This window comes from Phalangium opilio, unplaced genomic scaffold (genome assembly GCF_054372755.1).
Source record: "Phalangium opilio isolate 3A_F unplaced genomic scaffold, DU_Popi_V2 ptg000019l_1, whole genome shotgun sequence".
Lineage (NCBI taxonomy): Eukaryota > Metazoa > Arthropoda > Arachnida > Opiliones > Phalangiidae > Phalangium > Phalangium opilio.
Genome location: NW_028324152.1, coordinates 3,681,766 through 3,707,985, shown reverse-complemented (window position 1 = coordinate 3,707,985; position 26,220 = coordinate 3,681,766). Strand labels below are relative to the sequence as shown.

General features: G+C 36.0%; 63 non-coding genes across 63 annotated transcripts; all 63 read right to left on the bottom strand.

The window, feature by feature from the left end:
- Positions 1 to 2,197: 2,197 nt before the first annotated feature.
- Positions 2,198 to 2,270, bottom strand: TRNAT-AGU (transfer RNA threonine (anticodon AGU)). Its single transcript has one exon. It is a non-coding gene; the product is annotated as a tRNA-Thr (tRNA).
- Positions 2,271 to 2,403: 133 nt separating this feature from the next.
- TRNAT-AGU (transfer RNA threonine (anticodon AGU)) lies at positions 2,404 to 2,476 on the bottom strand. The gene has a single exon. It is a non-coding gene; the product is annotated as a tRNA-Thr (tRNA).
- A 372-nt stretch (positions 2,477 to 2,848) lies between these two features.
- TRNAT-AGU (transfer RNA threonine (anticodon AGU)) lies at positions 2,849 to 2,921 on the bottom strand. Its single transcript has one exon. It is a non-coding gene; the product is annotated as a tRNA-Thr (tRNA).
- Positions 2,922 to 3,054: 133 nt separating this feature from the next.
- TRNAT-AGU (transfer RNA threonine (anticodon AGU)) lies at positions 3,055 to 3,127 on the bottom strand. The gene has a single exon. It is a non-coding gene; the product is annotated as a tRNA-Thr (tRNA).
- A 372-nt stretch (positions 3,128 to 3,499) lies between these two features.
- TRNAT-AGU (transfer RNA threonine (anticodon AGU)) lies at positions 3,500 to 3,572 on the bottom strand. The gene has a single exon. It is a non-coding gene; the product is annotated as a tRNA-Thr (tRNA).
- Positions 3,573 to 5,676: 2,104 nt separating this feature from the next.
- TRNAT-UGU (transfer RNA threonine (anticodon UGU)) lies at positions 5,677 to 5,749 on the bottom strand. The gene has a single exon. It is a non-coding gene; the product is annotated as a tRNA-Thr (tRNA).
- Positions 5,750 to 5,882: 133 nt separating this feature from the next.
- On the bottom strand, positions 5,883 to 5,955 carry TRNAT-AGU (transfer RNA threonine (anticodon AGU)). Its single transcript has one exon. It is a non-coding gene; the product is annotated as a tRNA-Thr (tRNA).
- A 1,501-nt stretch (positions 5,956 to 7,456) lies between these two features.
- On the bottom strand, positions 7,457 to 7,529 carry TRNAT-AGU (transfer RNA threonine (anticodon AGU)). Its single transcript has one exon. It is a non-coding gene; the product is annotated as a tRNA-Thr (tRNA).
- Positions 7,530 to 7,935: 406 nt separating this feature from the next.
- Positions 7,936 to 8,008, bottom strand: TRNAT-AGU (transfer RNA threonine (anticodon AGU)). The gene has a single exon. It is a non-coding gene; the product is annotated as a tRNA-Thr (tRNA).
- Positions 8,009 to 8,141: 133 nt separating this feature from the next.
- On the bottom strand, positions 8,142 to 8,214 carry TRNAT-AGU (transfer RNA threonine (anticodon AGU)). The gene has a single exon. It is a non-coding gene; the product is annotated as a tRNA-Thr (tRNA).
- Positions 8,215 to 8,347: 133 nt separating this feature from the next.
- On the bottom strand, positions 8,348 to 8,420 carry TRNAT-UGU (transfer RNA threonine (anticodon UGU)). The gene has a single exon. It is a non-coding gene; the product is annotated as a tRNA-Thr (tRNA).
- A 133-nt stretch (positions 8,421 to 8,553) lies between these two features.
- Positions 8,554 to 8,626, bottom strand: TRNAT-AGU (transfer RNA threonine (anticodon AGU)). Its single transcript has one exon. It is a non-coding gene; the product is annotated as a tRNA-Thr (tRNA).
- A 405-nt stretch (positions 8,627 to 9,031) lies between these two features.
- TRNAT-AGU (transfer RNA threonine (anticodon AGU)) lies at positions 9,032 to 9,104 on the bottom strand. The gene has a single exon. It is a non-coding gene; the product is annotated as a tRNA-Thr (tRNA).
- A 133-nt stretch (positions 9,105 to 9,237) lies between these two features.
- On the bottom strand, positions 9,238 to 9,310 carry TRNAT-AGU (transfer RNA threonine (anticodon AGU)). The gene has a single exon. It is a non-coding gene; the product is annotated as a tRNA-Thr (tRNA).
- Positions 9,311 to 9,649: 339 nt separating this feature from the next.
- Positions 9,650 to 9,722, bottom strand: TRNAT-UGU (transfer RNA threonine (anticodon UGU)). The gene has a single exon. It is a non-coding gene; the product is annotated as a tRNA-Thr (tRNA).
- Positions 9,723 to 9,855: 133 nt separating this feature from the next.
- On the bottom strand, positions 9,856 to 9,928 carry TRNAN-AUU (transfer RNA asparagine (anticodon AUU)). The gene has a single exon. It is a non-coding gene; the product is annotated as a tRNA-Asn (tRNA).
- Positions 9,929 to 10,061: 133 nt separating this feature from the next.
- Positions 10,062 to 10,134, bottom strand: TRNAT-AGU (transfer RNA threonine (anticodon AGU)). Its single transcript has one exon. It is a non-coding gene; the product is annotated as a tRNA-Thr (tRNA).
- Positions 10,135 to 10,744: 610 nt separating this feature from the next.
- TRNAT-AGU (transfer RNA threonine (anticodon AGU)) lies at positions 10,745 to 10,817 on the bottom strand. The gene has a single exon. It is a non-coding gene; the product is annotated as a tRNA-Thr (tRNA).
- A 339-nt stretch (positions 10,818 to 11,156) lies between these two features.
- On the bottom strand, positions 11,157 to 11,229 carry TRNAN-AUU (transfer RNA asparagine (anticodon AUU)). The gene has a single exon. It is a non-coding gene; the product is annotated as a tRNA-Asn (tRNA).
- A 372-nt stretch (positions 11,230 to 11,601) lies between these two features.
- Positions 11,602 to 11,674, bottom strand: TRNAT-AGU (transfer RNA threonine (anticodon AGU)). The gene has a single exon. It is a non-coding gene; the product is annotated as a tRNA-Thr (tRNA).
- A 133-nt stretch (positions 11,675 to 11,807) lies between these two features.
- Positions 11,808 to 11,880, bottom strand: TRNAT-AGU (transfer RNA threonine (anticodon AGU)). Its single transcript has one exon. It is a non-coding gene; the product is annotated as a tRNA-Thr (tRNA).
- Positions 11,881 to 12,252: 372 nt separating this feature from the next.
- On the bottom strand, positions 12,253 to 12,325 carry TRNAT-AGU (transfer RNA threonine (anticodon AGU)). The gene has a single exon. It is a non-coding gene; the product is annotated as a tRNA-Thr (tRNA).
- A 133-nt stretch (positions 12,326 to 12,458) lies between these two features.
- Positions 12,459 to 12,531, bottom strand: TRNAT-AGU (transfer RNA threonine (anticodon AGU)). The gene has a single exon. It is a non-coding gene; the product is annotated as a tRNA-Thr (tRNA).
- Positions 12,532 to 13,142: 611 nt separating this feature from the next.
- On the bottom strand, positions 13,143 to 13,215 carry TRNAT-AGU (transfer RNA threonine (anticodon AGU)). The gene has a single exon. It is a non-coding gene; the product is annotated as a tRNA-Thr (tRNA).
- Positions 13,216 to 13,587: 372 nt separating this feature from the next.
- TRNAT-AGU (transfer RNA threonine (anticodon AGU)) lies at positions 13,588 to 13,660 on the bottom strand. The gene has a single exon. It is a non-coding gene; the product is annotated as a tRNA-Thr (tRNA).
- A 372-nt stretch (positions 13,661 to 14,032) lies between these two features.
- Positions 14,033 to 14,105, bottom strand: TRNAT-AGU (transfer RNA threonine (anticodon AGU)). The gene has a single exon. It is a non-coding gene; the product is annotated as a tRNA-Thr (tRNA).
- A 373-nt stretch (positions 14,106 to 14,478) lies between these two features.
- On the bottom strand, positions 14,479 to 14,551 carry TRNAT-UGU (transfer RNA threonine (anticodon UGU)). The gene has a single exon. It is a non-coding gene; the product is annotated as a tRNA-Thr (tRNA).
- Positions 14,552 to 14,684: 133 nt separating this feature from the next.
- TRNAT-UGU (transfer RNA threonine (anticodon UGU)) lies at positions 14,685 to 14,757 on the bottom strand. Its single transcript has one exon. It is a non-coding gene; the product is annotated as a tRNA-Thr (tRNA).
- A 167-nt stretch (positions 14,758 to 14,924) lies between these two features.
- Positions 14,925 to 14,997, bottom strand: TRNAT-UGU (transfer RNA threonine (anticodon UGU)). Its single transcript has one exon. It is a non-coding gene; the product is annotated as a tRNA-Thr (tRNA).
- A 167-nt stretch (positions 14,998 to 15,164) lies between these two features.
- Positions 15,165 to 15,237, bottom strand: TRNAT-UGU (transfer RNA threonine (anticodon UGU)). Its single transcript has one exon. It is a non-coding gene; the product is annotated as a tRNA-Thr (tRNA).
- A 133-nt stretch (positions 15,238 to 15,370) lies between these two features.
- TRNAT-UGU (transfer RNA threonine (anticodon UGU)) lies at positions 15,371 to 15,443 on the bottom strand. The gene has a single exon. It is a non-coding gene; the product is annotated as a tRNA-Thr (tRNA).
- A 133-nt stretch (positions 15,444 to 15,576) lies between these two features.
- Positions 15,577 to 15,649, bottom strand: TRNAT-UGU (transfer RNA threonine (anticodon UGU)). Its single transcript has one exon. It is a non-coding gene; the product is annotated as a tRNA-Thr (tRNA).
- Positions 15,650 to 15,816: 167 nt separating this feature from the next.
- On the bottom strand, positions 15,817 to 15,889 carry TRNAT-UGU (transfer RNA threonine (anticodon UGU)). The gene has a single exon. It is a non-coding gene; the product is annotated as a tRNA-Thr (tRNA).
- Positions 15,890 to 16,054: 165 nt separating this feature from the next.
- On the bottom strand, positions 16,055 to 16,127 carry TRNAT-UGU (transfer RNA threonine (anticodon UGU)). The gene has a single exon. It is a non-coding gene; the product is annotated as a tRNA-Thr (tRNA).
- Positions 16,128 to 16,260: 133 nt separating this feature from the next.
- Positions 16,261 to 16,333, bottom strand: TRNAT-UGU (transfer RNA threonine (anticodon UGU)). Its single transcript has one exon. It is a non-coding gene; the product is annotated as a tRNA-Thr (tRNA).
- Positions 16,334 to 16,500: 167 nt separating this feature from the next.
- On the bottom strand, positions 16,501 to 16,573 carry TRNAT-UGU (transfer RNA threonine (anticodon UGU)). Its single transcript has one exon. It is a non-coding gene; the product is annotated as a tRNA-Thr (tRNA).
- Positions 16,574 to 17,424: 851 nt separating this feature from the next.
- On the bottom strand, positions 17,425 to 17,497 carry TRNAT-AGU (transfer RNA threonine (anticodon AGU)). Its single transcript has one exon. It is a non-coding gene; the product is annotated as a tRNA-Thr (tRNA).
- Positions 17,498 to 17,869: 372 nt separating this feature from the next.
- Positions 17,870 to 17,942, bottom strand: TRNAT-AGU (transfer RNA threonine (anticodon AGU)). The gene has a single exon. It is a non-coding gene; the product is annotated as a tRNA-Thr (tRNA).
- Positions 17,943 to 18,075: 133 nt separating this feature from the next.
- Positions 18,076 to 18,148, bottom strand: TRNAT-UGU (transfer RNA threonine (anticodon UGU)). Its single transcript has one exon. It is a non-coding gene; the product is annotated as a tRNA-Thr (tRNA).
- A 133-nt stretch (positions 18,149 to 18,281) lies between these two features.
- TRNAT-UGU (transfer RNA threonine (anticodon UGU)) lies at positions 18,282 to 18,354 on the bottom strand. The gene has a single exon. It is a non-coding gene; the product is annotated as a tRNA-Thr (tRNA).
- Positions 18,355 to 18,521: 167 nt separating this feature from the next.
- TRNAT-UGU (transfer RNA threonine (anticodon UGU)) lies at positions 18,522 to 18,594 on the bottom strand. The gene has a single exon. It is a non-coding gene; the product is annotated as a tRNA-Thr (tRNA).
- Positions 18,595 to 18,727: 133 nt separating this feature from the next.
- TRNAT-UGU (transfer RNA threonine (anticodon UGU)) lies at positions 18,728 to 18,800 on the bottom strand. Its single transcript has one exon. It is a non-coding gene; the product is annotated as a tRNA-Thr (tRNA).
- A 167-nt stretch (positions 18,801 to 18,967) lies between these two features.
- TRNAT-UGU (transfer RNA threonine (anticodon UGU)) lies at positions 18,968 to 19,040 on the bottom strand. Its single transcript has one exon. It is a non-coding gene; the product is annotated as a tRNA-Thr (tRNA).
- A 133-nt stretch (positions 19,041 to 19,173) lies between these two features.
- Positions 19,174 to 19,246, bottom strand: TRNAT-AGU (transfer RNA threonine (anticodon AGU)). Its single transcript has one exon. It is a non-coding gene; the product is annotated as a tRNA-Thr (tRNA).
- Positions 19,247 to 19,845: 599 nt separating this feature from the next.
- TRNAT-AGU (transfer RNA threonine (anticodon AGU)) lies at positions 19,846 to 19,918 on the bottom strand. The gene has a single exon. It is a non-coding gene; the product is annotated as a tRNA-Thr (tRNA).
- Positions 19,919 to 20,310: 392 nt separating this feature from the next.
- Positions 20,311 to 20,383, bottom strand: TRNAT-AGU (transfer RNA threonine (anticodon AGU)). The gene has a single exon. It is a non-coding gene; the product is annotated as a tRNA-Thr (tRNA).
- Positions 20,384 to 20,516: 133 nt separating this feature from the next.
- TRNAT-UGU (transfer RNA threonine (anticodon UGU)) lies at positions 20,517 to 20,589 on the bottom strand. Its single transcript has one exon. It is a non-coding gene; the product is annotated as a tRNA-Thr (tRNA).
- A 133-nt stretch (positions 20,590 to 20,722) lies between these two features.
- Positions 20,723 to 20,795, bottom strand: TRNAT-AGU (transfer RNA threonine (anticodon AGU)). Its single transcript has one exon. It is a non-coding gene; the product is annotated as a tRNA-Thr (tRNA).
- A 405-nt stretch (positions 20,796 to 21,200) lies between these two features.
- On the bottom strand, positions 21,201 to 21,273 carry TRNAT-AGU (transfer RNA threonine (anticodon AGU)). The gene has a single exon. It is a non-coding gene; the product is annotated as a tRNA-Thr (tRNA).
- Positions 21,274 to 21,850: 577 nt separating this feature from the next.
- On the bottom strand, positions 21,851 to 21,923 carry TRNAT-AGU (transfer RNA threonine (anticodon AGU)). The gene has a single exon. It is a non-coding gene; the product is annotated as a tRNA-Thr (tRNA).
- Positions 21,924 to 22,056: 133 nt separating this feature from the next.
- TRNAT-UGU (transfer RNA threonine (anticodon UGU)) lies at positions 22,057 to 22,129 on the bottom strand. Its single transcript has one exon. It is a non-coding gene; the product is annotated as a tRNA-Thr (tRNA).
- Positions 22,130 to 22,295: 166 nt separating this feature from the next.
- TRNAT-AGU (transfer RNA threonine (anticodon AGU)) lies at positions 22,296 to 22,368 on the bottom strand. Its single transcript has one exon. It is a non-coding gene; the product is annotated as a tRNA-Thr (tRNA).
- A 133-nt stretch (positions 22,369 to 22,501) lies between these two features.
- TRNAT-AGU (transfer RNA threonine (anticodon AGU)) lies at positions 22,502 to 22,574 on the bottom strand. The gene has a single exon. It is a non-coding gene; the product is annotated as a tRNA-Thr (tRNA).
- Positions 22,575 to 23,185: 611 nt separating this feature from the next.
- Positions 23,186 to 23,258, bottom strand: TRNAT-AGU (transfer RNA threonine (anticodon AGU)). Its single transcript has one exon. It is a non-coding gene; the product is annotated as a tRNA-Thr (tRNA).
- Positions 23,259 to 23,835: 577 nt separating this feature from the next.
- Positions 23,836 to 23,908, bottom strand: TRNAT-AGU (transfer RNA threonine (anticodon AGU)). The gene has a single exon. It is a non-coding gene; the product is annotated as a tRNA-Thr (tRNA).
- A 133-nt stretch (positions 23,909 to 24,041) lies between these two features.
- On the bottom strand, positions 24,042 to 24,114 carry TRNAT-UGU (transfer RNA threonine (anticodon UGU)). Its single transcript has one exon. It is a non-coding gene; the product is annotated as a tRNA-Thr (tRNA).
- A 166-nt stretch (positions 24,115 to 24,280) lies between these two features.
- Positions 24,281 to 24,353, bottom strand: TRNAT-AGU (transfer RNA threonine (anticodon AGU)). The gene has a single exon. It is a non-coding gene; the product is annotated as a tRNA-Thr (tRNA).
- A 133-nt stretch (positions 24,354 to 24,486) lies between these two features.
- Positions 24,487 to 24,559, bottom strand: TRNAT-AGU (transfer RNA threonine (anticodon AGU)). Its single transcript has one exon. It is a non-coding gene; the product is annotated as a tRNA-Thr (tRNA).
- Positions 24,560 to 24,898: 339 nt separating this feature from the next.
- On the bottom strand, positions 24,899 to 24,971 carry TRNAT-UGU (transfer RNA threonine (anticodon UGU)). The gene has a single exon. It is a non-coding gene; the product is annotated as a tRNA-Thr (tRNA).
- Positions 24,972 to 25,138: 167 nt separating this feature from the next.
- TRNAT-UGU (transfer RNA threonine (anticodon UGU)) lies at positions 25,139 to 25,211 on the bottom strand. Its single transcript has one exon. It is a non-coding gene; the product is annotated as a tRNA-Thr (tRNA).
- Positions 25,212 to 25,584: 373 nt separating this feature from the next.
- TRNAT-UGU (transfer RNA threonine (anticodon UGU)) lies at positions 25,585 to 25,657 on the bottom strand. The gene has a single exon. It is a non-coding gene; the product is annotated as a tRNA-Thr (tRNA).
- Positions 25,658 to 25,790: 133 nt separating this feature from the next.
- Positions 25,791 to 25,863, bottom strand: TRNAT-AGU (transfer RNA threonine (anticodon AGU)). The gene has a single exon. It is a non-coding gene; the product is annotated as a tRNA-Thr (tRNA).
- Positions 25,864 to 26,029: 166 nt separating this feature from the next.
- On the bottom strand, positions 26,030 to 26,102 carry TRNAT-AGU (transfer RNA threonine (anticodon AGU)). The gene has a single exon. It is a non-coding gene; the product is annotated as a tRNA-Thr (tRNA).
- Between the last annotated feature and the right edge of the window lie 118 nt (positions 26,103 to 26,220).

Here is a 26,220-nt window from a genome sequence, read left to right as displayed (position 1 = left end):
ACTATACTTTGCAGGCTCGTAACTCTGTTTCTACTGGAGATACGGGGATTTCCTTTGAGTATGTTATAGTTCAATTTGTCCCCCATCTAACCATACTAAAAACATTGAGCTACGACAAACAGGGGCCGAGTAATTAAGCTAAGCGTAAACAAACAACCCCTCCATAGGAATTGCATTAGACTATACTTTGCAGGCCCATAACTCTGTATCTACTAGAGATACGGGGATGTCCTTAGGATATGTTATAGTCCAAATTGTCCCCCATCTAACCATACTAAAAACTTTGGGCTACGACAAACAGGGACCGAGTACTTAAGCAAAACGTAACGAAACAAACCCCCTCCATAGGAAATGCATTAGACTATACTTTGCAGGCCCATAACTCTGTATCTACTAGAGATACGGGGATGTCCTTAGGATATGTTATAGTCCAAATTGTCCCCCATCTAACCATACTAAAAACTTTGGGCTACGACAAACAGGGACCGAGTACTTAAGCAAAACGTAACGAAACAAACCCCCTCCATAGGAAATGCATTAGACTATACTTTGCAGGCTCGTAACTCTGTTTCTACTGGAGATACGGGGATGTCCTTTGAGTATGTTATAGTCCAATTTGTCCCCCATCTAACCATACTAAAAACATTGAGCTACGACAAACAGGGGTCGAGTAATTATGCTAAACGTAAACAAACAACCCGTCCATAGGAAATGCATTAGACTATAATTTGCAGGCCCATAACTCTGTGTCTACTAGAGATACGGGGATGTCCTTAGGATATGTTATAGTCCAATTTGTCGTCCATCTAACCATACTAAAATCTTTGGGCTACGACAAACAGGGGCCGAGTACTTAAGCAAAACGTAAAGAAACAACCCCTCCATAGGAAATGCATTAGACTATACTTTGCAGGCTCGTAACTCTGTTTCTACTGGAGATACGGGGATTTCCTTTGAGTATGTTATAGTTCAATTTGTCCCCCATCTAACCATACTAAAAACATTGAGCTACGACAAACAGGGGCCGAGTAATTAAGCTAAGCGTAAACAAACAACCCCTCCATAGGAATTGCATTAGACTATACTTTGCAGGCCCATAACTCTGTATCTACTAGAGATACGGGGATGTCCTTAGGATATGTTATAGTCCAAATTGTCCCCCATCTAACCATACTAAAAACTTTGGGCTACGACAAACAGGGACCGAGTACTTAAGCAAAACGTAACGAAACAAACCCCCTCCATAGGAAATGCATTAGACTATACTTTGCAGGCTCGTAACTCTGTTTCTACTGGAGATACGGGGATGTCCTTTGAGTATGTTATAGTCCAATTTGTCCCCCATCTAACCATACTAAAAACATTGAGCTACGACAAACAGGGGTCGAGTAATTATGCTAAACGTAAACAAACAACCCGTCCATAGGAAATGCATTAGACTATAATTTGCAGGCCCATAACTCTGTGTCTACTAGAGATACGGGGATGTCCTTAGGATATGTTATAGTCCAATTTGTCGTCCATCTAACCATACTAAAATCTTTGGGCTACGACAAACAGGGGCCGAGTACTTAAGCAAAACGTAAAGAAACAACCCCTCCATAGGAAATGCATTAGACTATACTTTGCAGGCTCGTAACTCTGTTTCTACTGGAGATACGGGGATTTCCTTTGAGTATGTTATAGTTCAATTTGTCCCCCATCTAACCATACTAAAAACATTGAGCTACGACAAACAGGGGCCGAGTAATTAAGCTAAGCGTAAACAAACAACCCCTCCATAGGAATTGCATTAGACTATACTTTGCAGGCCCATAACTCTGTATCTACTAGAGATACGGGGATGTCCTTAGGATATGTTATAGTCCAAATTGTCCCCCATCTAACCATACTAAAAACTTTGGGCTACGACAAACAGGGACCGAGTACTATTATTTTTAATTTTTCAAAATTTAATAGCTACGAAATCTAGTTCAAGTAATATAACAGGGAGGCTCCGACGAGAATCGAACACATGATCTCCTGTTTACAAGACAGCCGCTTTAACCACTAAGCCACGGAGCCCCTGCTTTGAAGCGATATGAATGCAGAATATTTCAGTAAATTAACTAAATTAACTCATCGGAACTTTTGCCCTATTATTTTAATTTTTCAAAATTATATAGCTACGAAATCTAGTTCAATCAACATAACAGCGAGGCTCCGACGAGAATCGAACTCATGATCTCCTGTTTACTAGACAGGCGCTTTAATCACTAAGCCACGGAGCCCTCGCTTTGAAGCGACATGAATGCTGAATATTCCAGTAATTTAACTAAATTAACTCATCGGAATTTTTACCCTATTGTTTTAATTTTTCAAAATTTAATAGCTACGAAATCTAGTTCAAGTAACATAACAGCGAGGCTCCGACGAGAATCGAACTCATGATCTCCTGTTTACTAGACAGGCGCTTTAACCACTAAGCCACGGAGCCATTGCTTTGAAGCGATATGAATGCTGAATATTTCAGTAAATTAACTAAATTATCTCATGGGAACTTTTACACTATTGTTTGCATATATGCATATCTAAATCATTTATAATTTTTAATTTTTCAAAATTTAATAGCTTCGAAATCTAGTTCAAGTAATATAACAGCTAGGCTCCGACGAGAATCGAACATATGATCTCCTGTTTACAAGACAGGCGCTTTAACCACTAAGCCAAGGAGCCCTTGGTTTGAAGCGATATGAATGCAGAATATTTCAGTAAATTAACTAAATTATCTCGTGGGAACTTTTGCCCTATTATTTTAATTTTTCAAAATTATATAGCTAAGAAATCTAGTTCAAGTAACATAACAGCGAGGCTCCGACGAGAATCGAACTCATGATCTCCTGTTTACTAGACAGGCGCTTTAACCACTAAGCCACGGAGCCCTTGCTATGAAGCGACATGAACACTGAATATTCCAGTAATTTAACTAAATTAACTCCTCGGAATTTTTACCCTATTGTTTTAATTTTTCAAAATTTAATAGCTACGAAATCTAGGTCAAGTAACATAACAGCAAGGCTCCGACGAGAATCGAACTCATGATCTCCTGATTACTAGACAGGCGCTTTAACCACTAAGCCACGGAGCCCTTGCTTTGAAGCGATATGAATGCTGAATATTTCAGTAAATTAACTAAATTATCTCATGGGAACTTTTACACTATTGTTTGCATATATGCATATCTAAATCAACTATTATTTTTAATTTTTCAAAATTTAATAGCTACGAAATCTAGTTCAAGTAATATAACAGGTAGGCTCCGACGAGAATCGAACACATGATCTCCTGTTTACAAGACAGCCGCTTTAACCACTAAGCCACGGAGCCCCTGCTTTGAAGCGATATGAATGCAGAATATTTCAGTAAATTAACTAAATTAACTCATCGGAACTTTTGCCCTATTATTTTAATTTTTCAAAATTATATAGCTACGAAATCTAGTTCAATCAACATAACAGCGAGGCTCCGACGAGAATCGAACTCATGATCTCCTGTTTACTAGACAGGCGCTTTAACCACTAAGCCACGGAGCCCTTGCTTTGAAGCGAAGTGAATGCTGAATATTCCAGTAATTTAACTAAATTAACTCATCGGAATTTTTACCCTATTGTTTTAATTTTTCAAAATTTAATAGCTACGAAATCTAGTTCAAGTAACATAACAGCGAGGCTTCGACGAGAATCGAACTCATGATCTCCTGTTTACTAGACAGGCGCTTTAATCACTAAGCCACCGAGCCCTCGCTTTGAAGCGACATGAATGCTGAATATTCCAGTAACTTAACTAAATTAACTCATCGGAATTTTTACCTCTCCGTGTGACGTAGTCCAGGAGAGGTTCTGTAACGGCCGTGTCTGTGTGTCTGTCTGTCTGTCTGTCTGTGTGTCTGTCTGTCTGTCTGTCTGTCCGTTGTTACACCCACGTGACCGCGTTCGCAGTTTGCGTATCGGAGCAAACGTGTTCGCCATTTCCGAACTGCCTTCACAGTCACGGAAATGGCTCCTCTACTTGAGTTCTCACACCACCATCTTCTGGTCTTTGTCCATCCCACACGGACACCAGTCTGTTCTTACTGGCTTATAATCACCACCATCTTCTGGTCTTCGTCCATTCGACTTGGACACCAGTCTGTACATACTGGCTTCCAATCACCACCATCTTCTGTTCATTGTCAATCCCACATTGACACCAGTCTGCACTTACACTGGCTTCTAACACCACCATCCACTGGTCTTCCGTCTATTCCACATAGACACCAATCTGTATCATTGGCTTCTACTCCATCATCATCGTTTGGTTTTAGGATATACGCGGCGATCAGCTAGGGTTACGAGAAACGTCTAGCCTCCCTAAGGTGGGATCGCCACCAAAGGTTTTCGCAATTGCGCTTTTTCCTTACTATTATAATGGAAACGAATCGTATATATACCCCAAAATTTGAAGAAAGCGGGCAAGAGGGGTACCCTTCCTTTTAAACGTCAATATTAGCAAAGTTTGAGATGATAATAGGTATAACTTTATTTTAAACGATTTAACTATTATTAATGTTAATTATTGAAGATTAAAATAATTAAAAATAATTATATTTATTTAAATATTAAAGATAAACCTCTCGTGCAAAGAGAGAGATTATCATTGCCTCCTATATCTACCAAGGCCCGTGCATGCGATATATTTCCTTCATTGCCTCCTATATCTATCAAGGCGCGTGCATTGTGATATATTTCATTCATTGCCTCCTATATCTATCATGGCCCGTGCATTGCGATATGTTTTTCAAAACAACAACAAAAATGGGAAGCTCCTCTTAGAAACATAATAATTTCTTTTCTTTGTATATGAAATGAAAATATGGATAATATTGCGCTCCTTCTTTAATGGTATGAATCCTTGCCTGTCTATTAATATTTTACGTAGGAGTATTACGTTTTTAGCGAAGTCTAGAGAGGATAAACATAAGCGAGATTGTTTCGGAAAAAAATACTGCTTCCACTAATGAGTTTATACTCCTTGTTACTGTTGTATAGAGTAATCATGATAAAAGCTTAAAAAATTACGGGAGGACAGACCATTTTTATCCTCTTGTTTTATTCTTAATATGAATGTAAAACGTTTATTTTGTATCAAAAAATATTTTTTGGTGCTAAGATTGCTTTTAAAAAATCCAAACGGTTAGGCATTGGTAAAAAAGACAAATGATATTTCTCAAATCTAATGAGATAACGCCCACCTAGTTGAAAATTGCCCTTTTTTATCCGCGGGAGCCATTCTTAATGAGAATTTCGATGCTAGTAGGTTGTCAATTAAACTACCGTTAATTTTTGTTGTTGGAAATTGGATAAGTCAAATTAAGTGGTTGTAAAGAGCCAGCAGGTTTTTGCCGCTTCTTTTTGTGAGTATTTGATTTTTGTATGTAAAATGGAGGAAGATAATGTTGAGAGTAAGGTTTAAATGCGGAAGCGCAAAGCGCGGGATATGATGAGGGCGAAAAGGTCGACGTTTACATTGGATACTTAAGTTTATACAATCTTCTCGACACGGAGAGGTAATATTTTGGTTTTCCCAACTTGTTACCCTATTGTTTTAATTTTTCAAAATTTAATAGCTACGAAATCTAGTTCAAGTAACATAACAGCGAGGCTCCGACGAGAATAGAACTCATGATCTCCTGTTTACAAGACAGGCGCTTTAACCACTAAGCCACGGAGCCCTTGCTTTGAAGCGACATGAATGCTGAATATTCCAGTAATTTAACTAAATTAACTCATCGGAATTTTTACCCTATTGTTTCAATTTTTCAAAATTTAATAGCTACGAAATCTAGGTCAAGCAACATAACAGCAAGGCTCCGACGAGAATCGAACTCATGATCTCCTGTTTACTAGCCAGGCGCTTTAACCACTAAGCCACGGAGCCCTTGCTTTGAAGCGATATGAAAGCTGAATATTTCAGTAAATTAACTAAATTATCTCATGGGAACTTTTACACTATTGTTTGCATATATGCATATCTAAATCATTTATAATTTTTAATTTTTCAAAATTTAATAGCTTCGAAATCTAGTTCAAGTAATATAACAGCTAGGCTCCGACGAGAATCAAACACATGATCTCCTGTTTACAAGACAGGCGCTTTAACCACTAAGTCAAGGAACCCTTGGTTTGAAGCGATATGAATGCAGAATATTTCAGTAAATTAACTAAATTATCTCATGGGAACTTTTGCCCTATTATTTTAATTTTTCAAAATTATATAGCTACGAAATCTAGTTCAAGTAACATAACAGCGAGGCTCCGACGAGAATCGAACTCATGATCTCCTGTTTACTAGACAGGCGCTTTAACCACTAAGTCACGGAGCCCTTGCTATGAAGCGACATGAACACTGAATATTCCAGTAATTTATCTAAATTAACTCCTCGGAATTTTTACCCTATTGTTTTAATTTTTCAAAATTTAATAGCTACGAAATCTAGGTCAAGTAACATAACAGCAAGGCTCCGACGAGTATAGAACTCATGATCTCCTGTTTACTAGACAGGCGCTTTAACCACTAAGCCACGGAGCCCTTGCTTTGAAGCGATATGAATGCTGAATATTTCAGTAAATTAACTAAATTATCTCATGAGAACTTTTACACTATTGTTTGCATATATGCATATCTAAATCAACTATAATTTCTAATTTTTCAAAATTTAATAGCTTCGAAATCTAGTTCAAGTAATATAACAGCAAGGCTCCGACGAGAATCGAACACATGATCTCCTGTTTACAAGACTTTCGCTTTAACCACTAAGCCACGGAGCCCTTGCTTTGAAGCGATATGAATGCAGAATATTTCAGTAAATTAACTAAATTATCTCAACGTAACTTTAACACTATTGTTTGCATATATGCATATCTAAATCAACTATTATTTTTAATTTTTCAAAATTTAATAGCTACGAAATCTAGTTCAAGTAATATAACAGGGAGGCTCCGACGAGAATCGAACACATGATCTCCTGTTTACAAGACAGCCGCTTTAACCACTAAGCCACGGAGCCCCTGCTTTGAAGCGATATGAATGCAGAATATTTCAGTAAATTAACTAAATTAACTCATCGGAACTTTTGCCCTATTATTTTAATTTTTCAAAATTATACAGCTACGAAATCTAGTTCAATCAACATAACAGCGAGGCTCCGACGAGAATCGAACTCATGATCTCCTTTTTACTAGACAGGCGCTTTAACCACTAAGCCACGGAGCCCTTGCTTTGAAGCGATATGAATGCAGAATATTTCAGTAAATTAACTAAATTATCTCAACGTAACTTTTACACTATTGTTTGCATATATGCATATCTAAATCAACTATTATTTTTAATTTTTCAAAATTTAATAGCTACGAAATCTAGTTCAATCAACATAACAGCGAGGCTCCGACGAGAATCGAACTCATGATCTCCTGTTTACTAGACAGGCGCTTTAACCACTAAGCCACGGAGCCCTTGCTTTGAAGCGACATGAATGCTGAATATTCCAGTAAATTAACTAAATTATCACATCTGAACTTTTACACTATTGTTTGCTTATATGCATATCTAAATCAACTATTATTTTTTAATTTTTCAAAATTTAATAGCTTCGAAATATAGTTCAAGTAATATAACAGCAAGGCTCCGACGAGAATCGAACACATGATCTCCTGTTTACAAGACTTTCGCTTTAACCACTAAGCCACGGAGCCCTTGCTTTGTAGCGATATGAATGCAAAATATTTCAGTAAATTAACTAAATTATCTCAACGTAACTTTTACACTATTCTTTGCATATATGCATATCTAAATCAACTATTATTTTTAATTTTTCAAAATTTAATAGCTACGAAATCTAGTTCAATCAACATAAACGCGAGGCTCCGACGAGAATCGAACTCATGATCTCCTGTTTACTAGACAGGCGCTTTAACCACTAAGCCACGGAGCCCTTGCTTTGAAGCGACATGAATGCTGAATATTCCAGTAATTTAACTAAATTAACTCATCGGAGTTTTTACCCTATTGTTTTAATTTTTCAAAATTTAATAGCTACGAAATCTAGGTCAAGTAACATAACAGCAAGGCTCCGACGAGAATCGAACTCATGATCTCCTGTTTACTAGACAGGCGCTTTAACCACTAAGCCACGGAGCCCTTGCTATGAAGCGACATGAACACTGAATATTCCAGTAATTTAACTAAATTAACTCCTCGGAATTTTTACCCTATTGTTTTAATTTTTCAAAATTTAATAGCTACGAAATCTAGGTCAAGTAATATAACAGCAAGGCTCCGACGAGAATCGAACACATGATCTCCTGTTTACAAGACTGGCGCTTTAACCACTAAGCCACGGAGCCCTTGCTTTGAAGCGACATGAATGCTGAATATTCCAGTAATTTAATTAAATTAACTCATCGGAATTTTTACCCTATTGTTTTAATTTTTCAAAATTTAATAGCTACGAAATCTAGGTCAAGTACCATAACAGCAAGGCTCCGACGAGAATCGAACTCATGATCTCCTGTTTACTAGACAGGCGCTTTAACCACTAAGCCACGGAGCCCTTGCTTTGAAGCGATATGAATGCTGAATATTTCAGTAAATTAACTAAATTATCTCATGGGAACTTTTACACTATTGTTTGCATATATGCATATCTAAATCAACTATAATTTCTAATTTTTCAAAATTTAATAGCTTCGAAATCTAGTTCAAGTAATATAACAGCAAGGCTCCGACGAGAATCGAACACATGATCTCCTGTTTACAAGACTTTCGCTTTAACCACTAAGCCACGGAGCCCTTGCTTTGAAGCGATATGAATGCAGAATATTTCAGTAAATTAACTAAATTATCTCAACGTAACTTTTACACTATTGTTTGCATATATGCATATCTAAATCAACTATTATTTTTAATTTTTCAAAATTTAATAGCTACGAAATCTAGTTCAATCAACATAACAGCGAGGCTCCGACGAGAATCGAACTCATGATCTCCTGTTTACTAGACAGGCGCTTTAACCACTAAGCCACGGAGCCCTTGCTTTGAAGCGACATGAATGCTGAATATTCCAGTAATTTAACTAAATTAACTCATCGGAGTTTTTACCCTATTGTTTTAATTTTTCAAAATTTAATAGCTACGAAATCTAGGTCAAGTAACATAACAGCAAGGCTCCGACGAGAATCGAACTCATGATCTCCTGTTTACTAGACAGGCGCTTTAACCACTAAGCCACGGAGCCCTTGCTATGAAGCGACATGAACACTGAATATTTCAGTAATTTAACTAAATTAACTCCTCGGAATTTTTACCCTATTGTTTTAATTTTTCAAAATTTAAAAGCTACGAAATCTAGGTCAAGTAATATAACAGCAAGGCTCCGACGAGAATCGAACACATGATCTCCTGTTTACAAGACTGGCGCTATAACCACTGAGCCACGGAGCCCTTGCTTTGAAGCGACATGAACACTGAATATTCCAGTAATTTAACTAAATTAACTCCTCGGAATTTTTACCCTATTGTTTTAATTTTTCAAAATTTAATAGCTACGAAATCTAGGTCAAGTAATGTAACAGCAAGGCTCCGACGAGAATCGAACACATGATCTCCTGTTTACAAGACTGGCGCTTTAACCACTAAGCCACGGAGCCCTTGCTTTGAAGCAATATGAATGCAGAATATTTCAGTAAATTAACTAAATTATCTCATGGGAACTTTTGCAATATTATTTTAATTTTTCAAAATTGTATAGCTACGAAATCTAGTTCAAGTAACATAACAGCGAGGCTCCGACGAGACTCGAACTCATGATCTCCTGTTTAATAGACAGGCGCTTTAACCACTAAGCCACGGAGCCCTTGCTTTGAAGCGACATGAATGCTGAATATTCCAGTAATTTAATTAAATTAACTCATCGGAATTTTTACCCTATTGTTTTAATTTTTCAAAATTTAATAGCTACGAAATCTAGGTCAAGTACCATAACAGCAAGGCTCCGACGAGAATCGAACTCATGATCTCCTGTTTACTAGACAGGCGCTTTAACCACTAAGCCACGGAGCCCTTGCTTTGAAGCGATATGAATGCTGAATATTTCAGTAAATTAACTAAATTATCTCATGGGAACTTTTACACTATTTTTTGCATATATGCATATCTAAATCAACTATAATTTCTAATTTTTCAAAATTTAATAGCTTCGAAATCTAGTTCAAGTAATATAAAAACAAGGCTCCGACGAGAATCGAACACATGATCTCCTGTTTACAAGACTTTCGCTTTAACCACTAAGCCACGGAGCCCTTGCTTTGAAGCGATATGAATGCAGAATATTTCAGTAAATTAACTAAATTATCTCAACGTAATTTTACACTATTGTTTGCATATATGCATATCTAAATCAACTATTATTTTTAATTTTTCAAAATTTAATAGCTACGAAATCTAGTTCAATCAACATAACAGCGAGGCTCCGACGAGAATCGAATTCATGATCTCCTGTTTACTAGACAGGCGGTTTAACCACTAAGCCACGGAGCCCTTGCTTTGAAGCGACATGAAAGCTGAATATTCCAGTAATTTAACTAAATTAACTCATCGGAGTTTTTACCCTATTGTTTTAATTTTTCAAAATTTAATAGCTACGAAATCTAGGTCAAGTAACATAACAGCAAGGCTCCGACGAGAATCGAACTCATGATCGCCTGTTTACTAGACAGGCGCTTTAACCACTAAGCCACGGAGCCCTTGCTATGAAGCGACATGAACACTGAATATTTCAGTAATTTAACTAAATTAACTCCTCGGAATTTTTACCCTATTGTTTTAATTTTTCAAAATTTAAAAGCTACGAAATCTAGGTCAAGTAATATAACAGCAAGGCTCCGACGAGAATCGAACACATGATCTCCTGTTTACAAGACTGGCGCTATAACCACTGAGCCACGGAGCCCTTGCTTTGAAGCAATATGAATGCAGAATATTTCAGTAAATTAACTAAATTATCTCATGGGAACTTTTGCCCTATTATTTTAATTTTTCAAAATTGTATAGCTACGAAATCTAGTTCAAGTAACATAACAGCGAGGCACCGACGAGACTCGAACTCATGATCTCCTGTTTAATAGACAGGCGCTTTAACCACTAAGCCACGGAACCCTTGCTTTGAAGCGACATGAATGCTGAATATTCCAGTAATTTAATTAAATTAACTCATCGGAATTTTTACCCTATTGTTTTAATTTTTCAAAATTTAATAGCTTCGAAATCTAGTTCAAGTAATATAACAGCAAGGCTCCGACGAGAATCGAACACAAGATCTCCTGTTTACAAGACTTTCGCTTTAACCACAAAGCCACGGAGCCCTTGCTTTGAAGCGATATGAATGCAGAATATTTCAGTAAATTAACTAAATTATCTCAACGTAACTTTTACACTATTGTTTGCATATATGCATATCTAAATCAACTATTATTTTTAATTTTTCAAAATTTAATAGCTACGAAATCTAGTTCAATCAACATAACAGCGAGGCTCCGACGAGAATCGAACTCATGATCTCCTGTTTACTAGACAGGCGCTTTAACCACTAAGCCACGGAGCCCTTGCTTTGAAGCGACTTGAATGCTGAATATTCCAGTAATTTAACTAAATTAACTCATCGGAGTTTTTACCCTATTGTTTTAATTTTTCAAAATTTAATAGCTACGAAATGTAGGTCAAGTAACATAACAGCAAGGCTCCGACGAGAATCGAACTCATGATCTCCTGTTTACTAGACAGGCGCTTTAACCACTAAGCCACGGAGCCCTTATTTTGAAGCGATATGAATGCTGAATATTTCAGTAAATTTACTAAATTATCTCATGGGAACTTTTACACTATTGTTTGCATATATGCATATCTAAATCAACTATTATTTTTAATTTTTCAAAATTTAATAGCTTCGAAATCTAGTTCAAGTAATATAACAGCAAGGATCCGACGAGAATCGAACACATGATCTCCTGTTTACAAGACTGGCGCTTTAACCACTAAGCCACGGAGCCCTTGCTTTGAAGCGATATGAATGCAGAATATTTCAGTAAATTAACTAAATTATCTCATGGGAACTTTTGCCCTATTATTTTAATTTTTCAAAATTATATAGCTACGAAATCTAGTTCAAGTAACATAACAGCAAGGCTCCGACGAGAATCGAACTCATGATCTCCTGTTTACTAGACAGGCGCTTTAACCACTAAGCCACGGAGCCGTTGCTTTGAAGCGACATGAATGCTGAATATTCCAGTAATTTAACTAAATTAACTAATCGGAATTTTTACCCTATTATTTTAATTTTTCAAAATTATATAGCTACGAAATCTAGTTCAACCAACATAACAGCGAGGCTCCGACGAGAATCGAACTCATGATCACCTGTTTACTAGACAGGCGCTTTAACCACTAAGCCACGGAGCCCTTGCTTTGAAGCGACATGAATGCTGAATATTCCAGTAATTTAACTAAATTAACTCATCGGATATTTACCCTATTGTTTTAATTTTTCAAAATTTAATAGCTACGAAATCTAGGTCAAGTAACATAACAACCAGGCTTCCACGAGAATCGAACTCATGATCTCCTGTTTACTAGACAGGCGCATTAACCACTAAGCCACGGAGCCCTTGCTTTGAAGCGATATGAATGCTGAATATTTCAGTAAATTAACTAAATTATCACATCGGAACTTTTACACTATTGTTTGCTTATATGCATATCTAAATCAACTATTATTTTTTAATTTTTCAAAATTTAATAGCTTCGAAATCTAGTTCAAGTAATATAACAGCAAGGCTCCGACGAGAATCGAACACATGATCTCCTGTTTACAAGACTTTCGCTTTAACCACTAAGCCACGGAGCCCTTGCTTTGAAGCGATATGAATGCAGAATATTTCAGTAAATTAACTAATATATCTCAACGTAACTTTTACACTATTGTTTGCATATATGCATATCTAAATCAACTATTATTTTTAATTTTTCAAAATTTAATAGCTACGAAATCTAGGTCAAGTAACATAACAGCAAGACTCCGACGAGAATCGAACTCATGATCTCCTGTTTACTAGACAGGCGCTTTAACCACTAAGCCACGGAGCCCTTGCTTTGAAGCGATATGAATGCTGAATATTTCAGTAAATTTACTAAATTATCTCATGGGAACTTTTACACTATTGTTTGCATATATGCATATCTAAATCAACTATTATTTTTAATTTTTCAAAATTTAATAGCTTCGAAATCTAGTTCAATCAACATAACAGCGGGGCTCCGACGAGAATCGAACTCATGATCTCCTGTTTACTAGACAGGCGCATTAACCACTAAGCCACGGAGCCCTTGCTTTGAAGCGACATGAATGCTGAATATTCCAGTAATTTAACTAAATTAACTCATCATAGTTTTTACCCTATTGTTTTAATTTTTCAAAATTTAATAGCTACGAAATCTAGGTCAAGTAACATAACAGCAAGGCTCCGACGAGAATCGAACTCATGATCTCCTGTTTACTAGACAGGCGCTTTAACCACTAAGCCACGGAGCCCTTACTTTGAAGCGATATGAATGCTGAATATTTCAGTAAATTTACTAAATTATCTCATGGGAACTTTTACACTATTGTTTGCATATATGCATATCTAAATCAACTATTATTTTTAATTTTTCAAAATTTAATAGCTTCGAAATCTAGTTCAAGTAATATAACAGCAAGGATCCGACGAGAAACGAACACATGATCTCCTGTTGACAAGACTGGCGCTTTAACCACTAAGCCACGGAGCCCTTGCTTTGAAGCGATATGAATGCAGAATATTTCAGTAAATTAACTAAATTATCTCATGGGAACTTTTGCCCTATTATTTTAATTTTTCAAAATTATATAGCTACGAAATCTAGTTCAAGTAACATAACAGCGAGGCTCCGACGAGAATCGAACTCATGATCTCCTGTTTACTAGACAGGCGCTTTAACCACTAAGCCACGGAGCCGTTGCTTTGAAGCGATATGAATGCAGAATATTTCAGTAAATTAACTAAATTATCTCATCGGAATTTTTACCCTATTGCTTTAATTTTTCAAAATTTAATAGCTACGAAATCTAGGTCAAGTAACATAACAGCAATGCTCCGACGAGAATCGAACTCATGATCTCCTGTTTACTAGACAGGCGCTTTAACCACTAAGCCACGGAACCCTTGCTTTGAAGCGATATGAATGCTGAATATTTCAGTAAATTAACTAAATTATCACATCAGAACTTTTACACTATTGTTTGCTTATATGCATATCTAAATCAACTATTATTTTTTAATTTTTCAAAATTTAATAGCTTCGAAATCTAGTTCAAGTAATATAACAGCGAGGCTCCGACGAGAACCGAACTCATGATCTCCTGTTTACAAGACAGGCGCTTTAACCACTAAGCCACGGAGCCCTTGCTTTGAAGCGACATGAATGCTGAATATTCCAGTAATTTAACTAAATTAACAAATCGGAATTTTTACCCTATTGTTTTAATTTTTCAAAATTTAATAGCTACGAAATCTAGGTCAAGTAACATAACAGCAAGGCTCCGACGAGAATCGAACTCATGATCTCCTGTTTACAAGACAGGCGCTTTAACCACTAAGCCACGGAACCCTTGCTTTGAAGCGATATGAATGCTGAATATTTCAGTAAATTAACTAAATTATCACATCGGAACTTTTACACTATTGTTTGCTTATATGCATATCTAAATCAACTATTATTTTTTAATTTTTCAAAATTTAATAGCTTCGAAATCTAGTTCAAGTAATATAACAGCGAGGCTCCGACGAGAACCGAACTCATGATCTCCTGTTTACAAGACAGGCGCTTTAACCACTAAGCCACGGAGCCGTTGCCTTGAAGCGATATGAATGCTGAATATTTCAGTAAATTAACTAAATTATCACATCGGAACTTTTACACTATTGTTTGCTTATATGCATATCTAAATCAACTATTATTTTTTAATTTTTCAAAATTTAATAGCTTCGAAATCTAGTTCAAGTAATATAACAGCGAGGCTCCGACGAGAACCGAACTCATGATCTCCTGTTTACAAGACAGGCGCTTTAACCACTAAGCCACGGAGCCCTTGCTTTGAAGCGACATGAATGCTGAATATTCCAGTAATTTAACTAAATTAACTAATCGGAATTTTTACCCTATTGTTTTAATTTTTCAAAATTTAATAGCTACGAAATCTAGGTCAAGTAACATAACAGCAAGGCTCCGACGAGAATCGAACTCATGATCTCCTGTTTACAAGACAGGCGCTTTAACCACTAAGCCACGGAGCCCTTGCTTTGAAGCGACATGAATGCTGAATATTCCAGTAATTTAACTAAATTAACTAATCGGAATTTTTACCCTATTGTTTTAATTTTTCAAAATTTAATAGCTACGAAATCTAGGTCAAGTAACATAACAGCAAGGCTCCGACGAGAATCGAACTCATGATCTCCTGTTTACAAGACAGGCGCTTTAACCACTAAGCCACGGAACCCTTGCTTTGAAGCGATATGAATGCTGAATATTTCAGTAAATTGCCTAAATTATCACATCGGAACTTTTACACTATTGTTTGCTTATATGCATATCTAAATCAACTATTATTTTTTAATTTTTCAAAATTTAATAGCTTCGAAATCTAGTTCAAGTAATATAACAGCGAGGCTCCGACGAGAACCGAACTCATGATCTCCTGTTTACAAGACAGGCGCTTTAACCACTAAGCCACGGAGCCGTTGCTTTGAAGCGATATGAATGCTGAATATTTCAGTAAATTAACTAAATTATCACATCGGAACTTTTACACTATTGTTTGCTTATATGCATCTAAATCAACTATTATTTTTTAATTTTTCAAAATTTAATAGCTTCGAAATCTAGTTCAAGTAATATAACAGCGAGGCTCCGACGAGAACCGAACTCATGATCTCCTGTTTACAAGACAGGCGCTTTAACCACTAAGCCACGGAGCCCTTGCTTTGAAGCGACATGAATGCTGAATATTCCAGTAATTTAACTAAATTAACTAATCGGAATTTTTACCCTATTGTTTTAATTTTTCAAAATTTAATAGCTACGAAATCTAGGTCAAGTAACATAACAGCAAGGCTCCGACGAGAATCGAACTCATGATCTCCTGTTTACAAGACAGGCGCTTTAACCACTAAGCCACGGAACCCTTGCTTTGAAGCGATCTGAATGCTGAATATTTCAGTAAATTAACTAAATTATCACATCGGAACTTTTACACTATTGTTTGCTTATATGCATATCTAAATCAACTATTATTTTTTAATTTTTCAAAATTTAATAGCTTCGAAATCTAGTTCAAGTAATATAACAGCGAGGCTCCGACGAGAACCGAACTCATGATCTCCTGTTTACAAGACAGGCGCTTTAACCACTAAGCCACGGAGCCGTTGCTTTGAAGCGATATGAATGCTGAATATTTCAGTAAATTAACTAAATTATCACATCGGAACTTTTACACTATTGTTTGCTTATATGCATATCTAAATCAACTATTATTTTTTAATTTTTCAAAATTTAATAGCTTCGAAATCTAGTTCAAGTAATATAACAGCAAGGCTCCGACGAGAATCGAACACATGATCTCCTGTTTACAAGACTTTCGCTTTAACCACTAAGCCACGGAGCCCTTGCTTTGAAGCGATATGAATGCAGAATATTTCAGTAAATTAACTAAATTATCTCAACGTAACTTTTACACTATTGTTTGCATATATGCATATCTTAATCAACTATTATTTTTAATTTTTCAAAATTTAATAGCTACGAAATCTAGGTCAAGTAACATAACAGCAAGACTCCGACGAGAATCGAACTCATGATCTCCTGTTTACTAGACAGGCGCTTTAACCACTAAGCCACGTAGCCCTTGCTTTGAAGCGATATGAATGCTGAATATTTCAGTAAATTAACTAAATTATCTCATGGGAACTTTTACACTATTGTTTGCATATATGCATATCTAAATCAACTATTATTTTTAATTTTTCAAAATTTAATAGCTTCGAAATCTAGTTCAATCAACATAACAGCGGGGCTCCGACGAGAATCGAACTCATGATCTCCTGTTTACTAGACAGGCGCATTAACCACTAAGCCACGGAGCCCTTGCTTTGAAGCGACATGAATGCTGAATATTCCAGTAATTTAACTAAATTAACTCATCGGAGTTTTTACCCTATTGTTTTAATTTTTCAAAATTTAATAGCTACGAAATCTAGGTCAAGTAACATAACAGCAAGGCTCCGACGAGAATCGAACTCATGATTTCCTGTTTACTAGACAGGCGCTTTAACCACTAAGCCACGGAGCCCTTACTTTGAAGCGATATGAATGCTGAATATTTCAGTAAATTTACTAAATTATCTCATGGGAACTTTTACACTATTGTTTGCATATATGCATATCTAAATCAACTATTATTTTTAATTTTTCAAAATTTAATAGCTTCGAAATCTAGTTCAAGTAATATAACAGCAAGGATCCGACGAGAATCGAACACATGATCTCCTGTTTACAAGACTGGCGCTTTAACCACTAAGCCACGGAGCCCTTGCATTGAAGCGATATGAATGCAGAATATTTCAGTAAATTAACTAAATTATCTCATGGGAACTTTTGCCCTATTATTTTAATTTTTCAAAATTATATAGCTACGAAATCTAGTTCAGTTAACATAACAGCGAGGCTCCGACGAGAATCGAACTCATGATCTCCTGTTTACTAGACAGGCGCTTTAACCACTAAGCCACGGAGCCGTTGCTTTGGAGCGATATGAATGCAGAATATTTCAGTAAATTAACTAAATTATCTCATCGGAATTTTTACCCTATTGCTTTAATTTTTCAAAATTTAATAGCTACGAAATCTAGGTCAAGTAACATAACAGCAATGCTCCGACGAGAATCGAACTCATGATCTCCTGTTTACAAGACAGGCGCTTTAACCACTAAGCCACGGAGCCCTCGCTTTCAAGCGACATGAATGCTGAATATTCCAGTAATTTAACTAAATTAACTCATCGGAATTTTTACCCTATTGTTTTAATTTTTCAAAATTTAATAGCTACGAAATCTAGTTCAAGTAACATAACAGCGAGGCTCCGACGAGAATCGAACTCATGATCTCCTGTTTACAAGACAGGCGCTTTAACCACTAAGCCACGGAGCCCTTGCTTTGAAGCGATATGAATGCTGAATATTTCAGTAAATTAACTAAATTATCACATCGGAACTTTTACACTATTGTTTGCTTATATGCATATCTAAATCAACTATTATTTTTTAATTTTTCAAAATTTAATAGCTTCGAAATCTAGTTCAAGTAATATAACAGCGAGGCTCCGACGAGAACCGAACTCATGATCTCCTGTTTACAAGACAGGCGCTTTAACCACTAAGCCACGGAGCCCTTGCTTTGAAGCGACATGAATGCTGAATATTCCAGTAATTTAACTAAATTAACTAATCGGAATTTTTACCCTATTGTTTTAATTTTTCAAAATTTAATAGCTACGAAATCTAGGTCAAGTAACATAACAGCAAGGCTCCGACGAGAATCGAACTCATGATCTCCTGTTTACAAGACAGGCGCTTTAACCACTAAGCCACGGAACCCTTGCTTTGAAGCGATATGAATGCTGAATATTTCAGTAAATTAACTAAATTATCACATCGGAACTTTTACACTATTGTTTGCATATATGCATATCTAAATCAACTATTATTTTTTAATTTTTCAAAATTCAATAGCTTCGAAATCTAGTTCAAGTAATATAACAGCGAGGCTCCGACGAGAACCGAACTCATGATCTCCTGTTTACAAGACAGGCGCTTCAACCACTAAGCCACGGAGCCCTTGCTTTGAAGCGACATGAATGCTGAATATTCCAGTAATTTAACTAAATTAACTAATCGGAATTTTTACCCTATTGTTTTAATTTTTCAAAATTTAATAGCTACGAAATCTAGTTCAATCAACATAACAGCAAGGCTCCGACGAGAATCGAACTCATGATCTCCTGTTTACTAGACAGGCGCTTTAACCACTAAGCAACGGAGCCCTTGCCTTGAAGCGATATGAATGCTGAATATTTCAGTAAATTAACAAAATTATCTCATGGGAATTTTTACACTATTGTTTGCATATATGCATATCTAAATCAAATATTATTTTTAATTTTTCAAATATTATTTTTAATTTTTCAAAATTTAATAGCTTCGAAATCTAGTTCAAGTAATATAACAGCAATGCTCCGACGAGAATCGAACACATGATCTCCTGTTTACAAGACTGGCGCTTTAACCACTAAGCCACTGAGCCCTTGCTTTGAAGCGATATGAATGCAGAATATTTCAGTAAATTAACTAAATTATCTCATGGGAACTTTTGCCCTATTATTTTAATTTTTCAAAATTATATAGCTACGAAATCTAGTTCATGTAACATAACAGCGAGGCTCCGACGAGAATCGAGTTCATGATCTCCTGTTTACTAGACAGGTGCTTTAACCACTAAGCCACGGAGCCCTTGCTTTGAAGCGACATGAATGCTGAATATTCCAGTAATTTAACTAAATTAACGCCTCAGAATTTTTACCCTATTGTTTTAATTTTTCAAAATTTAATAGCTACGAAATCTAGTTCAATCAACATAACAGCAAGGCTCCGACGAGAATCGAACTCATGATCTCCTGTTTACTAGACAGGCGCTTTAACCACTAAGCAACGGAGCCCTTGCCTTGAAGCGATATGAATGCTGAATATTTCAGTAAATTAACAAAATTATCTCATGGGAATTTTACACTATTGTTTGCATATATGCATATCTAAATCAAATATTATTTTTAATTTTTCAAATATTATTTTTAATTTTTCAAAATTTAATAGCTTCGAAATCTAGTTCAATCAACATAACAGCAAGGCTCCGACGAGAATCGAACACATGCTCTCCTGTTTACATGACTGGCGCTTTAACCACTAAGCCACGGAGCCCTTGCCTTGAAGCGATATGAATGCAGAATATTTCAGTAAATTAACTAAATTATCTCATGGGAACTTTTGCCCTATTATTTTAATTTTTCAAAATTATATAGCTACGAAATCTAGTTCAAGTAACATAACAGCGAGGCTCCGACGAGAATCGAACTCCTGATCTCCTGTTTACTAGACAGGCGCTTTAACCACTAAGCCACGGAGCCCTTGCTTTGAAGCGACATGAATGCTGAATATTCCAGTAATTTAACTAAATAAACTCATCGGAATTTTTACCCTATTGTTTTAATTTTTCAAAATTTAATAGCTACGAAATCTAGTTCAAGTAACATGACAGCGAGGCTCCGACGAGAATCGAACTCATGATCTCCTGTTTACAAGACAGGCGCTTTAACCACTAAGCCACGGAGCCCTTGCTATGAAGCGACATGAATGCTGAATATTCCAATAATTTAACTAAATTAACTCATCGGAATTTTTACCCTATTGTTTGAATTTTTCAACATTTAATAGCTACGAAATCTATGTCAAGTAACATAACAGCAAGGCTCCGACGAGAATCGAACTCATGATCTCCTGTTTACTAGACAGGCGCTTTAACCACTAAGCCACGGAGCCCTTGCTTTGAAGCGATATGAATGCTGAATATTACAGTAAATTAACTAAATTATCTCATGGGATCTTTTACACTATTGTTTGCATATATGCATATCTAAATCAACTATAATTTTTAATTTTTCAAAATTTAATAGCTTCGAAATCTAGTTCAAGTAATATAACAGCTAGGCTCCAACGAGAATCGAACACATGATCTCCTGTTTACAAGACAGGCGCTTTAACCACTAACCCACGGAGCCCTTGGTTTGAAGCGATATGAATGCAGAATATTTCAGTAAATTAACTAAATTATCTCATGGGAACTTTTACACTATTGTTTGCATATATGCATATCTAAATCAACTATTATTTTTAATTTTTCAAAATTTAATAGCTACGAAATTTAGTTCAATCAACATAACAGCGAGGCTCCGACGAGAATCGAACTCGTGATCTCCTGTTTACTAGACAGGCGCTTTAACCACTAAGCCACGGAGCCCTTGCTTTGAAGCGACATGAATGCTGAATATTCCAGTAATTTAACTAAATTAACTCATCGGAGTTTTTACCCTATTGTTTTAATTTTTCAAAATTTAATAGCTTTGAAATCTAGGTCAAGTAACATAACAGCAAGGCTCCGACGATAATCGAACTCATGATCTCCTGTTTACTAGACAGGCGCTTTAACCACTAAGCCACGGAGCCCTTGCTTTGAAGCGATATGAATGCTGAATATTTCAGTAAATTTACTAAATTATCTCATGGGAACTTTTACACTATTGTTTGCATATATGCATATCTAAATCAACTATAATTTTAATTTTTCAAAATTTAATAGCTTCGAAATCTAGTTCAAGTAATATAACAGCAAGGCTCCGACGAAAATCGAACACATGATCTCCTGATTACAAGACTGGCGCTTTAACCACTAAGCCACGGAGCCCTTGCTTTGAAGCGATATGAATGCAGAATATTTCAGTAAATTAACTAAATTATCTCATGGGAACTTTTGCCCTATTATTTTAATTTTTCAAAATTATATAGCTACGAAATCTAGTTCAAGTAACATAACAGCGAGGCTCCGACGAGAATCGAACTCATGATCTCCTGTTTACTTGACAGGCGCTTTAACCACTAAGCCACGGAGCCCTCGCTTTGAAGCGACATGAATGCTGAATATTCCAGTAATTTAACTAAATTATCTCATCGGAATTTTTACCCTATTGTTTTAATTTTTCAAAATTTAATAGCTACGAAATCTAGTTCAAGTAACATAACAGCGAGGCTCCGACGAGAATCGAACTCATGATCTCCTGTTTACAAGACAGGCGCTTTAACCACTAACCCACGGAGCCCTTGCTTTGAAGCGATATGAATGCTGAATATTTCAGTAAATTAACTAAATTATCTCATGGGAACTTTTACACTATTGTTTGCATATATGCATATCTAAATCAACTATTATTTTTAATTTTTCAAAATTTAATAGCTACGAAATCTAGTTCAATCAACATAACAGCGAGGCTCCGACGAGAATCGAACTCATGATCTCCTGTTTACTAGACAGGCGCTTTAACCACTAAGCCACGGAGCCCTTGCTTTGAAGCGACATGAATGCTGAATATTCCAGTAATTTAACTAAATTAACTCATCGGAGTTTTTACCCTATTGTTTTAATTTTTCAAAATTTAATAGCTTTGAAATCTAGGTCAAGTAACATAACAGCAAGGCTCCGACGAGAATCGAACTCATGATCTCCTGTTTACTAGACAGGCGCTTTAACCACTAAGCCACGGAGCCCTTGCTTTGAAGCGATATGAATGCTGAATATTTCAGTAAATTAACTAAATTATCTCATCGGAATTTTTACCCTATTGTTTTAATTTTTCAAAATTTAATAGCTACGAAATCTAGTTCAAGTAATATAACAGCAAGGCTCCGACGAAAATCGAACACATGATCTCCTGTTTACTAGACAGGCGCTTTAACCACTAAGCCACGGAGCCCTTGCTTTGAAGCGATATGAATGCTGAATATTACAGTAAATTAACTAAATTATCTCATGGGATCTTTTACACTATTGTTTGCATATATGCATATCTAAATCAACTATAATTTTTAATTTTTCAAAATTTAATAGCTTCGAAATCTAGTTCAAGTAATATAACAGCTAGGCTCCAACGAGAATCGAACACATGATCTCCTGTTTACAAGACAGGCGCTTTAACCACTAACCCACGGAGCCCTTGGTTTGAAGCGATATGAATGCAGAATATTTCAGTAAATTAACTAAATTATCTCATGGGAACTTTTACACTATTGTTTGCATATATGCATATCTAAATCAACTATTATTTTTAATTTTTCAAAATTTAATAGCTACGAAATTTAGTTCAATCAACATAACAGCGAGGCTCCGACGAGAATCGAACTCGTGATCTCCTGTTTACTAGACAGGCGCTTTAACCACTAAGCCACGGAGCCCTTGCTTTGAAGCGACATGAATGCTGAATATTCCAGTAATTTAACTAAATTAACTCATCGGAGTTTTTACCCTATTGTTTTAATTTTTCAAAATTTAATAGCTTTGAAATCTAGGTCAAGTAACATAACAGCAAGGCTCCGACGATAATCGAACTCATGATCTCCTGTTTACTAGACAGGCGCTTTAACCACTAAGCCACGGAGCCCTTGCTTTGAAGCGATATGAATGCTGAATATTTCAGTAAATTTACTAAATTATCTCATGGGAACTTTTACACTATTGTTTGCATATATGCATATCTAAATCAACTATAATTTTAATTTTTCAAAATTTAATAGCTTCGAAATCTAGTTCAAGTAATATAACAGCAAGGCTCCGACGAAAATCGAACACATGATCTCCTGATTACAAGACTGGCGCTTTAACCACTAAGCCACGGAGCCCTTGCTTTGAAGCGATATGAATGCAGAATATTTCAGTAAATTAACTAAATTATCTCATGGGAACTTTTGCCCTATTATTTTAATTTTTCAAAATTATATAACTACGAAATCTAGTTCAAGTAACATAACAGCGAGGCTCCGACGAGAATCGAACTCATGATCTCCTGTTTACTTGACAGGCGCTTTAACCACTAAGCCACGGAGCCCTCGCTTTGAAGCGACATGAATGCTGAATATTCCAGTAATTTAACTAAATTATCTCATCGGAATTTTTACCCTATTGTTTTAATTTTTCAAAATTTAATAGCTACGAAATCTAGTTCAAGTAACATAACAGCGAGGCTCCGACGAGAATCGAACTCATGATCTCCTGTTTACAAGACAGGCGCTTTAACCACTAACCCACGGAGCCCTTGCTTTGAAGCGATATGAATGCTGAAAATTTCAGTAAATTAACTAAATTATCTCATGGGAACTTTTACACTATTGTTTGCATATATGCATATCTAAATCAACTATTATTTTTAATTTTTCAAAATTTAATAGCTACGAAATCTAGTTCAATCAACATAACAGCGAGGCTCCGACGAGAATCGAACTCATGATCTCCTGTTTACTAGACAGGCGCTTTAACCACTAAGCCACGGAGCCCTTGCTTTGAAGCGACATGAATGCTGAATATTCCAGTAATTTAACTAAATTAACTCATCGGAGTTTTTACCCTATTGTTTTAATTTTTCAAAATTTAATAGCTTTGAAATCTAGGTCAAGTAACATAACAGCAAGGCTCCGACGAGAATCGAACTCATGATCTCCTGTTTACTAGACAGGCGCTTTAACCACTAAGCCACGGAGCCCTTGCTTTGAAGCGATATGAATGCTGAATATTTCAGTAAATTAACTAAATTATCTCATCGGAATTTTTACCCTATTGTTTTAATTTTTCAAAATTTAATAGCTACGAAATCTAGTTCAAGTAATATAACAGCAAGGCTCCGACGAAAATCGAACACATGATCTCCTGTTTACAAGACTGGCGCTTTAACCACTAAGCCACGGAGCCCTTGCTTTGAAGCGATATGAATGCAGAATATTTCAGTAAATTAACTAAATTATCTCACGGGAACTTTTGCCCTATTATTTTAATTTTTCAAAATTATATAGCTACGAAATCTAGTTCAAGTAACATAACAGCGAGGCTCCGACGAGAATCGAACTCATGATCTCCTGTTTACAAGACAGGCGCTTTAACCACTAACCCACGGAGCCCTTGCTTTGAAGCGATATGAATGCTGAATATTTCAGTAAATTAACTAAATTATCACATCGGAACTTTTACACTATTGTTTGCTTATATGCATATCTAAATCAACTATTATTTTTTAATTTTTCAAAATTTAATAGCTACGAAATCTAGTTCAAGTAACATAACAGCAATGCTCCGACGAGAATCGAACTCATGAACTCCTGTTTACAAGACAGGCGCTTTAACCACTAAGCCACGGAGCCCTTGCTTTGAAGCGACATGAATGCTGAATATTCCAGTAATTTAACTAAATTAACTCCTCGGAATTTTTACCCTATTGTTTTAATTTTTCAAAATTTAATAGCTTCGAAATCTAGTTCACGTAATATAACAGCAAGGCTCCGACGAAAATCGAACACATGATCTCCTGTTTACAAGACTGGCGCTTTAACCACTAACCCACGGAGCCCTTGCTTTGAAGCGATATGAATGCTGAATATTTCAGTAAATTAACTAAATTATCACATCGGAACTTTTACACTATTGTTTGCTTATATGCATATCTAAATCAACTATTATTTTTTAATTTTTCAAAATTTAATAGCTACGAAATCTAGTTCAAGTAACATAACAGCAATGCTCCGACGAGAATCGAACTCATGAACTCCTGTTTACAAGACAGGCGCTTTAACCATTAAGCCACGGAGCCCTTGCTTTGAAGCGACATGAATGCTGAATATTCCAGTAATTTAACTAAATTAACTCCTCGGAATTTTTACCCTATTGTTTTAATTTTTCAAAATTTAATAGCTACGAAATCTAGGGCAAGTAACATAACAGCAAGGCTCCGACGAGAATCGAACTCATGATCTCCTGTTTACTAGACAGGCGCTTTAACCACTAAGCAACGGAGCCCTTGCTTTGAAGCGATATGAATGCAGAATATTTCAGTAAATTAACTAAATTATCTCATGGGAACTTTTACACTATTGTTTGCATATATGCATATCTAAATCAACTATTATTTTTTATTTTTCAAAATTTAATAGCTACGAAATCTAGTTCAATCAACATAACAGCGAGGCTCCGACGAGAATCGAACTCATGATCTCCTGTTTACTAGACAGGCGCTTTAACCACTAAGCCACGGAGCCCTTGCTTTGAAGTGACATGAATGCTGAATATTCCAGTAATTTAACTAAATTAACTCATCGGAGTTTTTACCCTATTGTTTTAATTTTTCAAAATTTAATAGCTTTGAAATCTAGGTCA